Source organism: Scyliorhinus canicula, chromosome 7 (assembly GCF_902713615.1).
Source record: "Scyliorhinus canicula chromosome 7, sScyCan1.1, whole genome shotgun sequence".
Taxonomy (NCBI): domain Eukaryota; kingdom Metazoa; phylum Chordata; class Chondrichthyes; order Carcharhiniformes; family Scyliorhinidae; genus Scyliorhinus; species Scyliorhinus canicula.
The window spans coordinates 4,785,142-4,799,441 of record NC_052152.1 but is presented as its reverse complement, the minus strand read 5'-3'; positions in this window follow the sequence as shown (position 1 = coordinate 4,799,441).

Genomic DNA, 14,300 nt, shown 5'->3' with positions numbered 1-14,300 from the left:
GGGATTGAATTCAAATGTAGGGAGGTCATTTATGCTCATTATTCAGTTATATACAGGACACTGGGGAGTCACATATGGAATACTATGTACAGTACCGGTCTCCTTATTTACAGAAAGATGTAAATGCATTGGAAGCAGATCAGTGGTAGGTTTACTGGACTAATTCCCTCAATTGGCAGGTTGTTATCTGAGGGAAGGCTGGACAGGGTAGGCTCGCGTTGACTGGAGTTTAGAAGAATAACAGGTAACTTGATTGAAACATGTATGATTCTGAGGTGCTCTGACAATAAGGGCCTGCCAATTCAGGACAGAAATGTGGAGAAATTGTTTTGTCTCAAAGGGTTGTGAGTCTTTGGAACTTTCTTCCCCAGAAGGCGCTGGACGCAGCCTTCGAATATTTATAAGGCAAAGGGAAAGAAGCAAGGAGGTGAAAGGTTATCAGGAGTGGACGGAATGTGCAGTTGAGGTTACAAACAGATCGGTAATGAGCTTGTTGAATGGAGGAACAGGCTCATGGGCCAGAGGGACATCACCGTGCCCCTAAATAGTATGACACTCGTAATTCCGTACTGAGAGAGGACTGCACTGCCAGAGGAGCTGCCTCCTGACACAGGGCAGCACGGTAGCATAGTGGTTAGCACAGTTGCTTCACCGCACCTGGGTCCCAGGTTCGATTCCCCGCTGGTTCACTGTCTGTGCGGAGTCTGCACGTTCTCCCTGTGTCTGCGTGGGTTTCCTCCAGGTGCTCCGGTTTCCTCCCACAGTCCAAAGATGTGCAGGTTAGGTGGATTGACCATGCTAAATTGCCCTCAGTGCCCAAAAATGTTACATAGGCTTGCAGGGATAGGGTGGAGATGTGGGCTTTGGTAGGGTGCTCTTTCCAGGGGTCGGTGTGGTCTCGATGGACCGAATGGCCTCTTTCAGCACTGTAAATTCTATGATTCTATGACACTCCTTTTTTTTAAAATTTAGATTACCCAATTTTTTTTCCAATTAAGGGGTAATTTAGCACAGCCAATGCACCTACCCTGCATATTTTTGGGTTGTGGAGGCGAAACCCACGCAGGCACGGGGAGAATGTGCAAACTCCACATGGACAGTGACCCAGAGCCGGGTCGAACCTGGGACCTCGGAGCCCTGAGGCAGCAGTGCTAACCATGCGGCCACCGTGTTGCCCTAGATTCTATGACACTCCTAATATCGCACTGAGAGAGGATTGCACTGCCAGAGGAGCTTTATCCTGACACTCTCGGTACCGCACTGAGAGAGGACTGCACTGCCAGAGGAGCTTTGTCCTGACACTCTCGGTACCGCACTGAGAGAGGATTGCACTGCCAGAGGAGCTTTATCCTGACACTCCTAATATCGCACTGAGAGAGGATTGCACTGCCAGAGGAGCTTTATCCTAACACTCCTAATATCGCACTGAGAGAGGATTGCACTGCCAGAGGAGCTTTATCCTGACACTCCTAATATCGCACTGAGAGAGGATTGCACTGCCAGAGGAGCTTTATCCTAACACTCCTAATATCGCACTGAGAGAGGATTGCACTGCCAGAGGAGCTTTGTCCTGACACTCTCGGTATCGCACTGAGAGAGGATTGCACTGCCAGAGGAGCTTTGTCCTGACACTCCTAATATCGCACTGAGAGAGGATTGCACTGCCAGAGGAGCTTTATCCTGACACTCCTAATATCGCACTGAGAGAGGATTGCACTGCCAGAGGAGCTTTATCCTGACACTCCTAATATCGCACTGAGAGAGGATTGCACTGCCAGAGGAGCTTTATCCTGACACTCCTAATATCGCACTGAGAGAGGATTGCACTGCCAGAGGAGCTTTATCCTGACACTCCTAATATCGCACTGAGAGAGGACTGCACTGCCAGAGGAGCTTTGTCTTGACACTCTCGGTACCGCACTGAGAGAGGATTGCACTGCCAGAGGAGCTTTGTCCTGACAATCTCAGTACCGCACCGAGAGCGGATTGCACTGCCAGAGGAGCTGCCTTTTAGCTCAGCCTTTAAGCAGAGGTCCTACTTTTCCTCAAATTGGAAGTATAGGATCCCACAGCATTATTTTGAAGATGAGAAAGGTAAACTCTCCCTGTGGCCTTGGGCCAATATTTTCTCTTCAACTAAAACTCTTGAGCAGATTATCTGATGTTTATCAAATTGCTGTTTGCCAGATTTTGCAGTGTGCATGTTTCCCACATCCCACAGTCAGTACCGCCCAGAGTCTCACTCCCGCTTTAGATGTACAGAGACAGGAGAATATGCAGCTCTGCAAACTCGACCTTCAAACATTGCTGCCTGCAGGTCAGATTTCAGTTTTGGGGGAAGGCTGGATTGGGTGTCGGGCCCCACCATCCGTGGAATGAGTGCAGATGCTGCCAGGTGCGGAGGTGGGCAGGGTGGATAACCGCCTTTATGTTCTGGCATTGTGTTGAAATAAATCAAAATAAAATAAATGAAATAAATAAAAATGAATAAATAAATAAAGCAAAAAACAGTTTCAGTCCTCACCCCTCTCCCCTTCACTCCCCACACAAAGTTCGAGTACCCAATTATTTTTTTTCCAATTAAGGGGCAATTTAGCATGTTCAATCCACCTACCCTGCACATCTTTCGGTTGTGGGGTGAAACCCATGCAGACATGGGGAGAATGTGCAAACTCCACACAGACAGTGACCCAGGGCCGGGATTCGAACCCAGGTCCTCAGCGCCATAGTCCCAGTGCTAACCACTGTGCAATATGCCGCCCTAGCTGGACTGATCTTTGCCAGCTGGCCAGTTCTTTAGCAACTCTCTGAAAGCTGGACAGTTCTTTGACAGTTGGTCAGTTCCAATGGGTATGTCCACAATACCTTGTAACACTCCCAAAGGCTGCCTTACCTTTCCCAAAGGTGTCCCAGGACCAGATCCAAAGGGGTACCTGACCTCTCCAATAGGATGCCCTTGATATCCAAAGAAATCCACCAAGTTCAGACCGCCTCTTACCTGCTATAAGCTGCACACTTTGAGTTCCGCACTCTTAGTCTATCAAAATCCTACTTTAGTGGAGGCAGCTGGTGATTTTAACGACTAGCTGACTCCATGAACTGCGCATGTGTGAACCCTAGTTCGACTCCAGCCCCGTCCCATGAAGATACGGAATGGCAGGCATTTGGGTGGGTCTTAGAATTTGCCGCCATTTCCTGGATTTCGTCTCTTTGGCCGAAATCTAGGCCTAAATGTCAAACTTCATTGGCTGAGACACGCTGAGATCTTGGAAAGGCAGGACAGAAATATAATTTTCCTTCTACACTTGCTGATCTGGATGAGTGGGAGATGATGAGAAGGATGTGAAGGAATTGCAATTCCATCTTAGTTTACAAGATAAGGGAATGTGTGATCTGGGACATGCATTTCGCAATCTGCAATAGACTGTATTACACTCTGTTACTATTTCAAACAGCATGAATTTCTGTCGCTGATGTTGCTGACCCAGATAATTGATGTTTCACCCGCATTATAGCTATATATGACACACAACACAATCCCAAAGAGCTTTGACTTCAAATAGAGGGACCATTTCTAATGGAGCGGAAAAGGTTATGGGAAGAATTAATTGAGTTCAACGAAATTATGAAGTGTTTTCTCACGGAGAACAGAAAAAGGCAATTTAATTTAATTGTGGTGGAAATAATGAAGAATCAACAAGTTAAAACAGTCACTTAGAACTTACAGAAACAGCAGAGGAGGAATTGCATTGTTAAGTGTACGGGATTCCGGCCACAAGGCAAAGACGGGGAACTTTGTGAAGCAGAGGAAGGGTATCGGATGAGAGTGATGGAGGTATTTTACATTGATTGTGCCAAATGCCAGAATGGATGTGATGGACTAAATAGCCACTTTTTGTTGCTGTATACATCTATGTGATTTTTTAATCATCTTTATTGTCACAAGTAGAACATAAAACATAGAACATACAGTGCAGAAGGAGGCCATTCGGCCCATCGAGTCTGACCAACCCACTCAAGCCCTCCCTTCCACCCCATCCCCGTAACCAACTAAACCCTCCTAACCTTTTTGGCACAAAGGGCAATTTATCATGGCCAATCCACCTGACCTTGCACGTCTTTAGACTGTGGGAGGAAACCGAAGCACCCGGAGGAAACCCACACAGACACCGGGAGAACGTGCAAACTCCGCACAGACAGTGACCCAGTGGTGAATCGAACCTGGGACCCTAGAGCTGTGAAGCCACAGCACTGTGCTGCCCTGTAAGTAGGCTGACATTAACAGTGCAATTAAGTTTTGCGAAAAGCCCCTAGTCGCCACATTCCGGCGCCTGTTCGAATACAGAGAGGGAGAATTCAGAATGTCCAAATTACCAAACAACACATCTTTGGGGACTTGTGAGGAAACCGGAGCACCCGGAGGCAACCCACGCAGACACGGGGAGAACGTGCAGACTCCGCACAGACAGTGACCCAAGCCGGGAATCGAACCCGGGACCCTGGCACTGTGAAGCAACAATGCTAACTACTGTGCTACCGTGCTGGTTCTATTGCTATGTTTTAGACTTTGCGCCACTTAACTTACTCGTTTCCCATCTGAGACTTGTATTCATCTCACCTGTTTTACCTTGATTGGATTGATAGGTTTTCCCTTCAAAAATCCTGTAAATCAGTAGCAGATGAAAAAATGTTTTTGTCCTTCTGTGGCAAATGACACTTGACCATCACCTCTTCAGTCCTCCTGTGACTAAAATAAATTATCTTTGCCTTCGTCACTCCATGATAGCCGTGTGTCTCCCATCTCAAGCTGCCTGTAGGATCTAACCACACAGCTATAGGGAAGGCTGAGAGTAGAAGAGAGTAAAGAGCAAAGGCTGAACGCTATCGGTCTTTAAAATTATGAAAGATTTAGATGGACAGAAGAGGGTTTTCATCCTCAAGGCAGGGAGCAAGAAAATTCCCGACTCGGCCCAGCTCAGGAGAAAATGCCAGGAAAGATGGGATCTTTGTTGCAGGGCTGGAGTAGGGCCAACGGACCCAGGAAAGAGTTCAGAGGCACCCACAGGGGCTGCGGGGTGTGGAGGGTGGGTTTGTCTCAGTGCTGTTGGACTTTTTCTCAATTATAATGAAAGAATAGACTCTCTCGCCCTGACCCGTCATAACCCGCACCCCTCCGATGCCCATTCATGCCACTTGATTTCCAAACACCCACCCTGGAACTGTGAACCAACAGTGCTGCCCGCTGTGCTACCATGCTGCCCTTTAAATACTGCAGACGTTTTGAAGTATCAGTAGCAAGCATTTGAAACCTCTTTATGTTATGTAAATAAGCATTGTGTAATTGACAGAAGAGATCAGAGAACCAGAGCTGTTAATCAAGCAATGTTTTCCTTGGGCTCAGTTATTTCAACAGTCGAATGGATTTCTCTGCTCTCAGCCAAGTTTCATTATGGATCCTTGCAGACTACGGTTCATGACGGCGAACCACAGCTCTTTGAAAAGCTGGCCCGACTCCACGAAAATTGCTGAGGACTCGGACATGCCTCTCCCTGGAAGGGAACTTACCAGATCAGGAGTTCAAGGTGCAAACCAGTCCGCATCCTTAAAAGGCTCCACTGACAATCAAAACCCCTGGGAATGGGGTCAGGGATACCAGAATAAGATCCCAGGCACCCCTCCATGAGAATCTGGTGTCTGGGTCGCTCTGCTTCGCCCCGCTGCTCAATACAGTGAATAAATTATCCTTGGGTAGTATCGTTATTCTAACGTATAACAACAAGAAAATATAACCTCAGCTCTCAATCCACTTTGAATACCAATGACACAGGGGCATACTTGCTTAATGTTAAAACATTACTAATGGGCAGCACGCGGTGCAGTGGTTAGCACTGGGACTACAGCGCTGGGGACCCGGGTTCGAATCCCAGCCCTGGGTCACTGTCTGTGTGGAGTTTGCACATTCTCCCTGTGTCTCCCACATATACCTGTATAAACTGGCCTCACTGTACAATTCTCTGCTCGGTTTCAGCATCAGTAATGTTCTTTTTTAATTTAGAGTGCCTAATTATAATTTTTTCCAATTGAGGGGCAATTTTGCGTGGCCAATCCACCTAACCTACACATCTTTGGGTTGTGTGGGGTGAGACCCTCGCAGACATGGGGAGAATGTGCAAACTCCAGGCGGGCAGTGTCCCGGGTCCGGGATCGAACCTGGGTCCTCGGCCCGATGGGCAGCACGGTAGAATAGTGGTTAGCACAGTTGCTTCACAGCTCCAGAATCCCAGGTTCGATTCCCGGCTTGGGTGACTGTCTGTGTGGAGTCTGCATGTTCTCCCCGTGTGTGCGTGGGTTTCCTCCGGGTGCTCCGGTTTCCACCCACGGTTAAGGTCATGCAGGTTAGGTGGATTGGCCATGCTAAATTGCCCTTAGAGTCCAAAAAAGGTTAGGTGGAGTTACTGGGTTACAGGGATAGAGTGTTGGTGTGGGCTTGGGTAGGGTGCTCTTTCCAAGGGCCGGTCCAGACTCGATGGGCCGAATGGCCTCCTTCTGCACTGTAAATTCTATGAAATTCTACGAACTGGCAGTGCTAACCACTGTACCACCGTGCTGCCCTGTCCCTCCTGTTTGAAAGCCTGCAGGCAGTTGTCAGATCCGTGGAATTTTAAATCTCTGTTTGGAAGGCTGGTGATGTGAAAAAGACTGAGGCTGGCAATTAAAGTACCCTCCACCTGGGTAATGCTGCACTTTTGAATAAAAGGCAAGGGAACTGAATCTGGCTTTTTTCAGCTGATGACCTGTGGTCAAAGACCTTTTCCTCTGCAGTCAGGTCAACCTGCGGAAGGACATAGTACAGCGCCACCTGCAGGAATAAGGGGGTGTTTAAAAATCCAGTGAAATCTTCAGCTGAAGAATTCTATTACCTCCGTGGGTGTGATGATTATACTGGTAAAGGTCCTACAAATTCAAGTGACTCTCTGAAGGGGATTCTACCGCCTCCATGTTCTAATCGAAGACAACCATTCGGAAAGGCAAACCAACGAGGAGGTCCAGCCTTCACATGTTTGGAAGGTCGCGGACCACAAAAAACAAAACCTCAGTAGTGGGGATCCTCAAATCTCTCATACCTCTTAATCCCTGTTATTTTTTTAACCTTTCCTACCTCCTTCACCATATGTCTGTCATGGGTGGAGGGTGGGACAGGGTTTTGGGACTAGTTAGATTAGTAATCATTATTCCAATATTTCCATTATGTGTTCATCTTTTACTCTTGTTATAAATATCTAAAAAAAATACAGAAATTATTGTTGAATTCACTGATGTTGGGACTCCGGGATCTGTGGGGCTGGAATTGACCATCGACCTGCGCAGGGTGTTGTAACAATATTTCATTTCCGTCTTTCTATTCCACCTTTGAATGTTCCAGTCTTCTCACACTTAAAAGTCAGGATAAAGCTTCGGGAATCACGTTTTCTCTTTCTGCTACATATATAATGTTTAATTTAAATGGCTGTAACAATAAAGTCCATCTGAACAGTCTTGCATTTTGCTCCTTAAACTTTTACAAAAACTTTAATGGATTATTGTCTGTATATTCAATTATTTCCAATGATTTTTTAGCAATATAAATTAGGGGTGGCGTGGTGGCACAGTGGTTAGCACTGCTGCCTCACAGCTCCAGGGACCTGGGTGCAATTCCGGCCTTGGGTGACTGTGCGTGTGGAGTTTGCATCTTCTCCCCGTGTCTGCTTGGGTTTCCTCCCACAGTTCAAAGTTGTGCAGGTTAGGTGGATTGGTCATGATAAATTGCCCCTTTGTGTCTAAAGGTTAGGTGAGGTTACGGGGTTGAGGAGGATTGAGCCTGGGTAGAGTGCTCTTTCATGGGGTTGGTGCAAACTCGATGGGCCAAATGGCCTCCTTGTGCACTGTAGCGATTCTATGATTCTGAGAAATGTCAAAATGTTGTAATGCCAATCCCAAATTCAATGTCTCCTTCTTGAAAGTTGAATATTTCTTTTGATGAATATTTAGTTTCCAAAAAATAGTACAGCACAAACCCACATCACTCGCATCAATTGACACCTTAAATTGTTTGGCATCATTAGGTGCCATCAACACTGGTATGTTGGTTAACACAGTTTTCAGATGATCGAATGCCCCCTGACATTCCGACATCCACTGAAATTTCCTGTGCTTTTTCAGAAGTTCAGTCAATGGAGAAACCACACTGCTGAAATTTGGCATGAGTTTCTGGTTAAAACTACTCATGGCCAGAGTTCTCAGAAATTCTGTCCTCATTGATGGTATTGGAAACTCCTCAATAGCCTTTGAATAGAACAGTACAGCACAGAACAGGCCCTTCGGCCCTCGATGTTGTGCCGAGCAATGGTCACCCCACTCAAACCCATGTATCCACCCTATACCTGTAACCCAACAACCCCCCCCCCCCCCCCCAACCTTACTTTTTAGGACAATACGGGCAATTTAGCATGGCCAATCCACCTAACCCGCACATCTTTGGACTGTGGGAGGAAACCGGAGCACCCGGAGGAAACCCACGCACACACGGGGAGGACGTGCAGACTCCGCACAGACAGTGACCCAGCCGGGAACCGAACCTGGGACCCTGGAGCTGTGAAGCATTTATGCTAACCACCATGCTACCGTGCTGCCCTTTGCTTTTATATTCCATGGGACCATCTGCCCATGTCCTAATTGGCCTAAGAATGTGATTTGTGCTTTCACAAATTCACTTTTAGCCAAGTTTACCATCAATCCAGCCTCCTGTACTCGATCAAAAATGCCTTTAAATGTTCCAAACGCTCCTTCCACGTTTGACCGAATACCACCAGATCGTCAATGTACACTGCACAATTCTTTAGCCGAGAAGTGACCTTGTTGGTTAGTCTTTGGAATGTTTCTGGCACATTCTACATTCCAAATGGCATGACTTTAAACTAATACAGTCCATTTGGCGTCACAAAAGCCAAAACATCCTTTGCCCCATCTGATAAAGATACTTGCCAATATCCTTTAGCAAAGTCAAGTTTGGTATTAATATTCACTTGGCTCACCTTTTCAAATGTTTTCCAAATGAGGAATAGGATACGAATCAGACTTCGTAACTGCATTGACTTTTCTGCCATCCACACACAACCATTGTGTTTCATCCGGTTTTGGAACCATCACAATACATGAGCTCCAATCGCTCCAACTCACTTTGATGATATTGTTCTTAAGAGTACTGCCAATCCTTTTGTACCTGTGCTAACTTTAGTGGATTGAGCCTGTGTGGATGCTGTTTAAAGGAATAGTATTTCCTTTATCTACATCATGCATGGGTGGCACAGTGGCGCAGTGGTTAGCAGTACACTTAATGCTCTTATTACTATCTTCATTCCGGCTTAAACAGCAAGGAAAAAACCCAGCTAAGCTCTGTTAACTATCAAGGACACAGAGGAATACTTGCTTACGGAGATAGGGCAGCACGGTAGCATTGTGAAGCACAATTGCACCAGGGTCCCAGGTTCGATACCGGCTTGGGTCACAGTCTGTGTGGAGTCTGCACATCCTCCCCGTGTGTGCGTGGGTTTCCTCCGGGTGCTCCAGTTTCCTCTCACAGTCCAAAGATGTGTAGGTTAGGTGGATTGGCCATGATAAATTGCCCTTAGTGTCCAAAATTGCCCTTAGTGTTGGGTGGGGTTACTGGGTTATGGGGATAGGGTGGAGGTGTTGACGTTGGGTAGAAAAGAAAAGAAAGAAAAGAAAATTACAGCACAGGAACAGGCCCTTCGGCCCTCCCAGCCTGCGCCGATCCAGATCCTTTATCTAAACCTGTCTCCTATTTTCCAAGGTCTACTTCCCTCTGTTCCCGCCCATTCATATACCTGTCTAGATGCCTCTTAAATGATGCTATCATGCCCGCCTCTACCACCTCCGCTGGTAAAGCGTTCCAGGCACCCACAACCCTCTGCGTAAAAAACTTTCCAAGAGCCGGTGCAGACTCGATGGGCCGAATGGCCTCCTTCTGCACTGTAATATCTATGATAATCTATGATGTTCTTTGACAAAGAGAGATCCCTTGACACGGCTTTAAAGAAAAGATCTGACCCCTAATAGGCCATACAGAAACACTAGCTTCATTAATTCAGAAGCTATTTCTCAGCTTGTTTAAGCTCCTCATTGTTCTCAGACAAGTCTGCATTGCTTTAAAGATGGTTAATCCATCCCTTTTAACTTAACTGCAGAGAGCAAAACCTGACTTGTGGTCACCACTTCATCCAGAACTACACTGACTTGCATTTCCTACAAAATGCCTAACACCTTAGCTCCATCTAGTAATGACATCATCTTAACAAGCTGAAATCTAATTAACTCCACAGGGAATCCCCTTAATCAAAACAAAATTCTCTGTCTGGAGTCTAGATCATTCTGCTCCATCCTGCTGCTCTCTCACAGCTCCGTGTCCAAGTGTCTGGAGTCTAGATCATTCTGCTCCATCCCGCTGCTCTCTCACAGCTCAGCTCCTGAGTGTCTGGAGTCTGCATCACTCTGATCTGCCTCACTGCTCCTCACAGCTCAGCACTCGAGGTTCAGGACAGCATGAGGGCTTGGGGTGGTTGGTTTCGGTGGGGGAGATGGACTCTATGGGGGGGGGAATGGGGAGTATGATGGAGTTGGGGAGCATGGGTGGATGGGTGTAGGGGTGGAGGTTTATGGGGGGGTGGCATGGGCCGCACTGCTGGACATGGGTCGGCTGGGCAGAAGATGATGCTGGGCAGTGCCAGGCGTATGACCATGGGGGGCGTGGCATGGGAAGGGGTCCAGGGGTGATGCCAACCCACCCATGCAACTCAGTGGTGCTGCTCCCCCTGGTCACGCTCACCGAGCTGACGGCTGCTGCCACTTCCTCCCAGGTGGTACTGGCTGCCCTGTGGCTGACGCTCCGAACCGTCGGGGGAACAAGGTATCCCGCCTGGCCTCGACCGCGTCCAGTAATCTACCAGGTCAGCAACTCTGAATCGTGGGGCTGGTCTCCTCGGTGGCTTGGCTGTGAGCTGTGTGGGGTTGGCAATGCAGGATCGGCTAAAGTGTTTCTCTCCCTTGTTCATAATAATCTTTTTTAGTGTCACAAGTAGGCTTATGTTAACACTGCAATGAAGTTACTGTGAAAAGCCTCTAGTCGTCACACTCTGGCACCTGTTCAGGTACACTGAGGGAGAATTCAGAATGTCCAATTCACCTAAAAGCACATTTTCCAGGACTACTGGGAGGAAACCGGAGCACCCGAAGGAAACCCACACAGACACGGGGAGAACGTGGAGTGGTACGGTGGCACAGTGGTTAATACAGTTGCCTCACAGCTCCAGGTTCAATTCTGGCCTCGGGGCACTGTCTGTGTTGAGTCTGCGCGTTCTCCCCGTGTCTGCGCGGCATTTCCTCCGGGTGCTCCGGTTTCCTCCCACAGTCCAAAAATGTGTAGACTTGATGGGCTGAATGGTCTCCTTCTGCACTGTAAATTCCATGATTCTATGAACATGCAGACTCCGCACAGACAGTGACCCAAACCGGGTATCGAACCTGTGTCCCTGGAGCTGTGAATCATCAGTGATAACCGCTGAGGTGAACGTGTTCCCCATATTAGCAGGGAGCTGGCTGGCGCGGTTCCATTGAATCAGTCGGTGGGACCATCATTTGCGCCGTAAAGCCCGTGGGGTCTCCTTACGTAGACCATTAATGTTTTACAACGGTGAGGGCCTGGCCATGCTGAGTGTCGGGAAGCTCCCGACAGTTCCCAAATCGATACCACGCTGAGAAAACTTTTCATTAAATTGTGCCTGATATCTTTTCTCTGCCAGTTCTATCAAAGCCATTCATCGTCTTAAAAACTTCTCTGGTGCAGAGAACATCCCAAAATCTCTGTCCCTTCCCTCGGTGCCTCATCACTGGTCACATCCCGGGAAACCTCCCTCTGTCCGTTCTCTAAGGTCTTTACATATTTCCAAAAGTGTGGAATCCAGAATTCTCCACAATACTCCATCTCAGAACAGACAGTTATAAAATTCCAGTGTGACCTCTTTAATTTTACAAGAGTGCCTTTATGGATAAATCCAATAACCCATATGCTTTTCAATCCACTTTATCAACTGGCTCTGTTTCTTTAAGGATCAGTGTGTACAGATACCAAGGCCCCTCTGCTCAGCTACACGTTTCACCCACATCCTCAACTACGATCCGAAAGGACAGGCCAATAAATCAACTTCAATTACTTTTTCAGTAAATGTTGTTCTTGTCAAGGTGAGGGATGTTAGTACTGGAGAATGGATGTCTTCTCAATTCAGGTACCCAGCATAGGCAGCACAGTCTCAGGACAGGTGCAGCGCGGGCTTAGATACAGAATAAAGCCTCAACACTGGCCCCATCAAACACTCCCAGGACAGGTACAGCACGGGGTTAGATACAGAGTAAAGCTCCCTCTACACTGTCCCCATCAATCACTCCCAGCACAGGTACAGCACGGGGTTAGATATAGAGTAAAGCTCCCTCTACACTATCCCCATCAAACACTCCCAGCACAGGTACAGCACGGGGTAAGATACAGACTAAAGCTCCCTCTATACTGCCCCATCAAACATTCCCAGGACAGGGTACAGCACAGGGTTAGATAGAGAGTAAAGCTCCCTCTACTCGGTCCCCATCAAACAATCCCAAGACAGGTACAGCACGAGGTTAGATACAGAATAAAGCTCCCGCCACACTGTCCCCATCAAACATTCCCAGGACAGGTACAGCACGGGGTTAGATACAGAGTAAAGCTCCTTCTGCGCTGTCCCCATCAAACACTCCCAGGACAGGCACAGCACGGGGTTAGACATAGAGTAAAGCTCCCTCTACACTGTCCCCATCAAACATCCCCAGGGCAGGTACAGCACGGGGTTAGATACAGAGTAAAGCTCCCTCTACACTGCCCCCATCAAACACTCCCAGGACAGGTACAGCACGGGGTTGAATACAGAGTAAAGCTCCCTCTGCATTGTCCCCATCAACCACTCCCAGCACAGGTACAGCACGGGGTTAGATACAGAGTAAAGCTCCCTCCACACTGTCCCCATCAAACAATCCCAGGATAGGGTACAGCACAGGGTTAGATATAGAGTAAAGCTCCCTCTACACTGTCCCCATCAAACACTCCCAGGACAGGTACAGCACGGGGTTAAATACAGAGTAAAGCTCCCTCTGCACTGTCCCCATGAAACATTCCCAGGGCAGGTCCAGCACGGAGTTAGATACAGAGTAAAGCTCCCTCTACACTGTCCCCATCAAACACTCCCAGCACAGGTCCAGCACAGGGCTAGATCAGGCTAAAGCTCCCTCTATACTGTCCGCATCAAACAATCCCAGGACAGGGTATAGCACAGGGTTAGATAGAGAGTAAAGCTCCCTCTACACTGTCCCCATCAAACAATCCCAAGACAGGTACAGCACGTGGTTAGATACAGAATAAAGCTCCCTCCACACTGTCCCCATCAAATATTCCCAGGACAGGTACAGCACAGGCTTAGATATAGAGTAAAGCTCCTTCTGCGCTGTCCCCATCAAACATCCTCAGGGCAGGTACAGCACGGGGTTAGATACAGAGTAAAGCTCCCTCTACACTGCCCCCATCAAACAATCCCAGGACAGGGTACAGCACAGGGTTAGATATAGAGTAAAGCTCCCTCTACACTGTCCCCATCAAACACTCCCAGGACAGGTACAGCACGGGGTTAGATACAGAGTAAAGCTCCCTCTACACTGTCCCCATGAAACATTCCCAGGGCAGGTCCAGCACGGGGTTAGATACAGAGCAAAGCTCCCTCTACACTGTCCCCATCAAACACTCCCAATACAGGTACAGCACAGGGTTAGATACAGAGTAAAGCTCCCTCTACACTGTCCCCATCAAACACTCCCAGGACTGGTACAGCACGGGGTTCGATACAGAGTAAAGCTCCCTCTACACTGTCCCCATCAAACACTCCCAGGACAGGTACAGCACGGGGTGAGATACAGAGTAAAGCTCCCTCTACACTGTCCCCATCAAACACTCCCAGGACAGGTACAGCACGGGGCTAGATACAGAGTAAAGCTCTCTCTGCACTGTCCCCATCAAACACTCCCAGGACAGGTACAGCACGGGGCTAGATACAGAGTAAAGCTCCCTCTACACTGTCCCCATCAAACACTCCCAGGACAGGTACAGCACGGGGCTAGATACAGAGTAAAGCTCCCTCTACACTGTCCCCATCAAACATTCCCCAGAC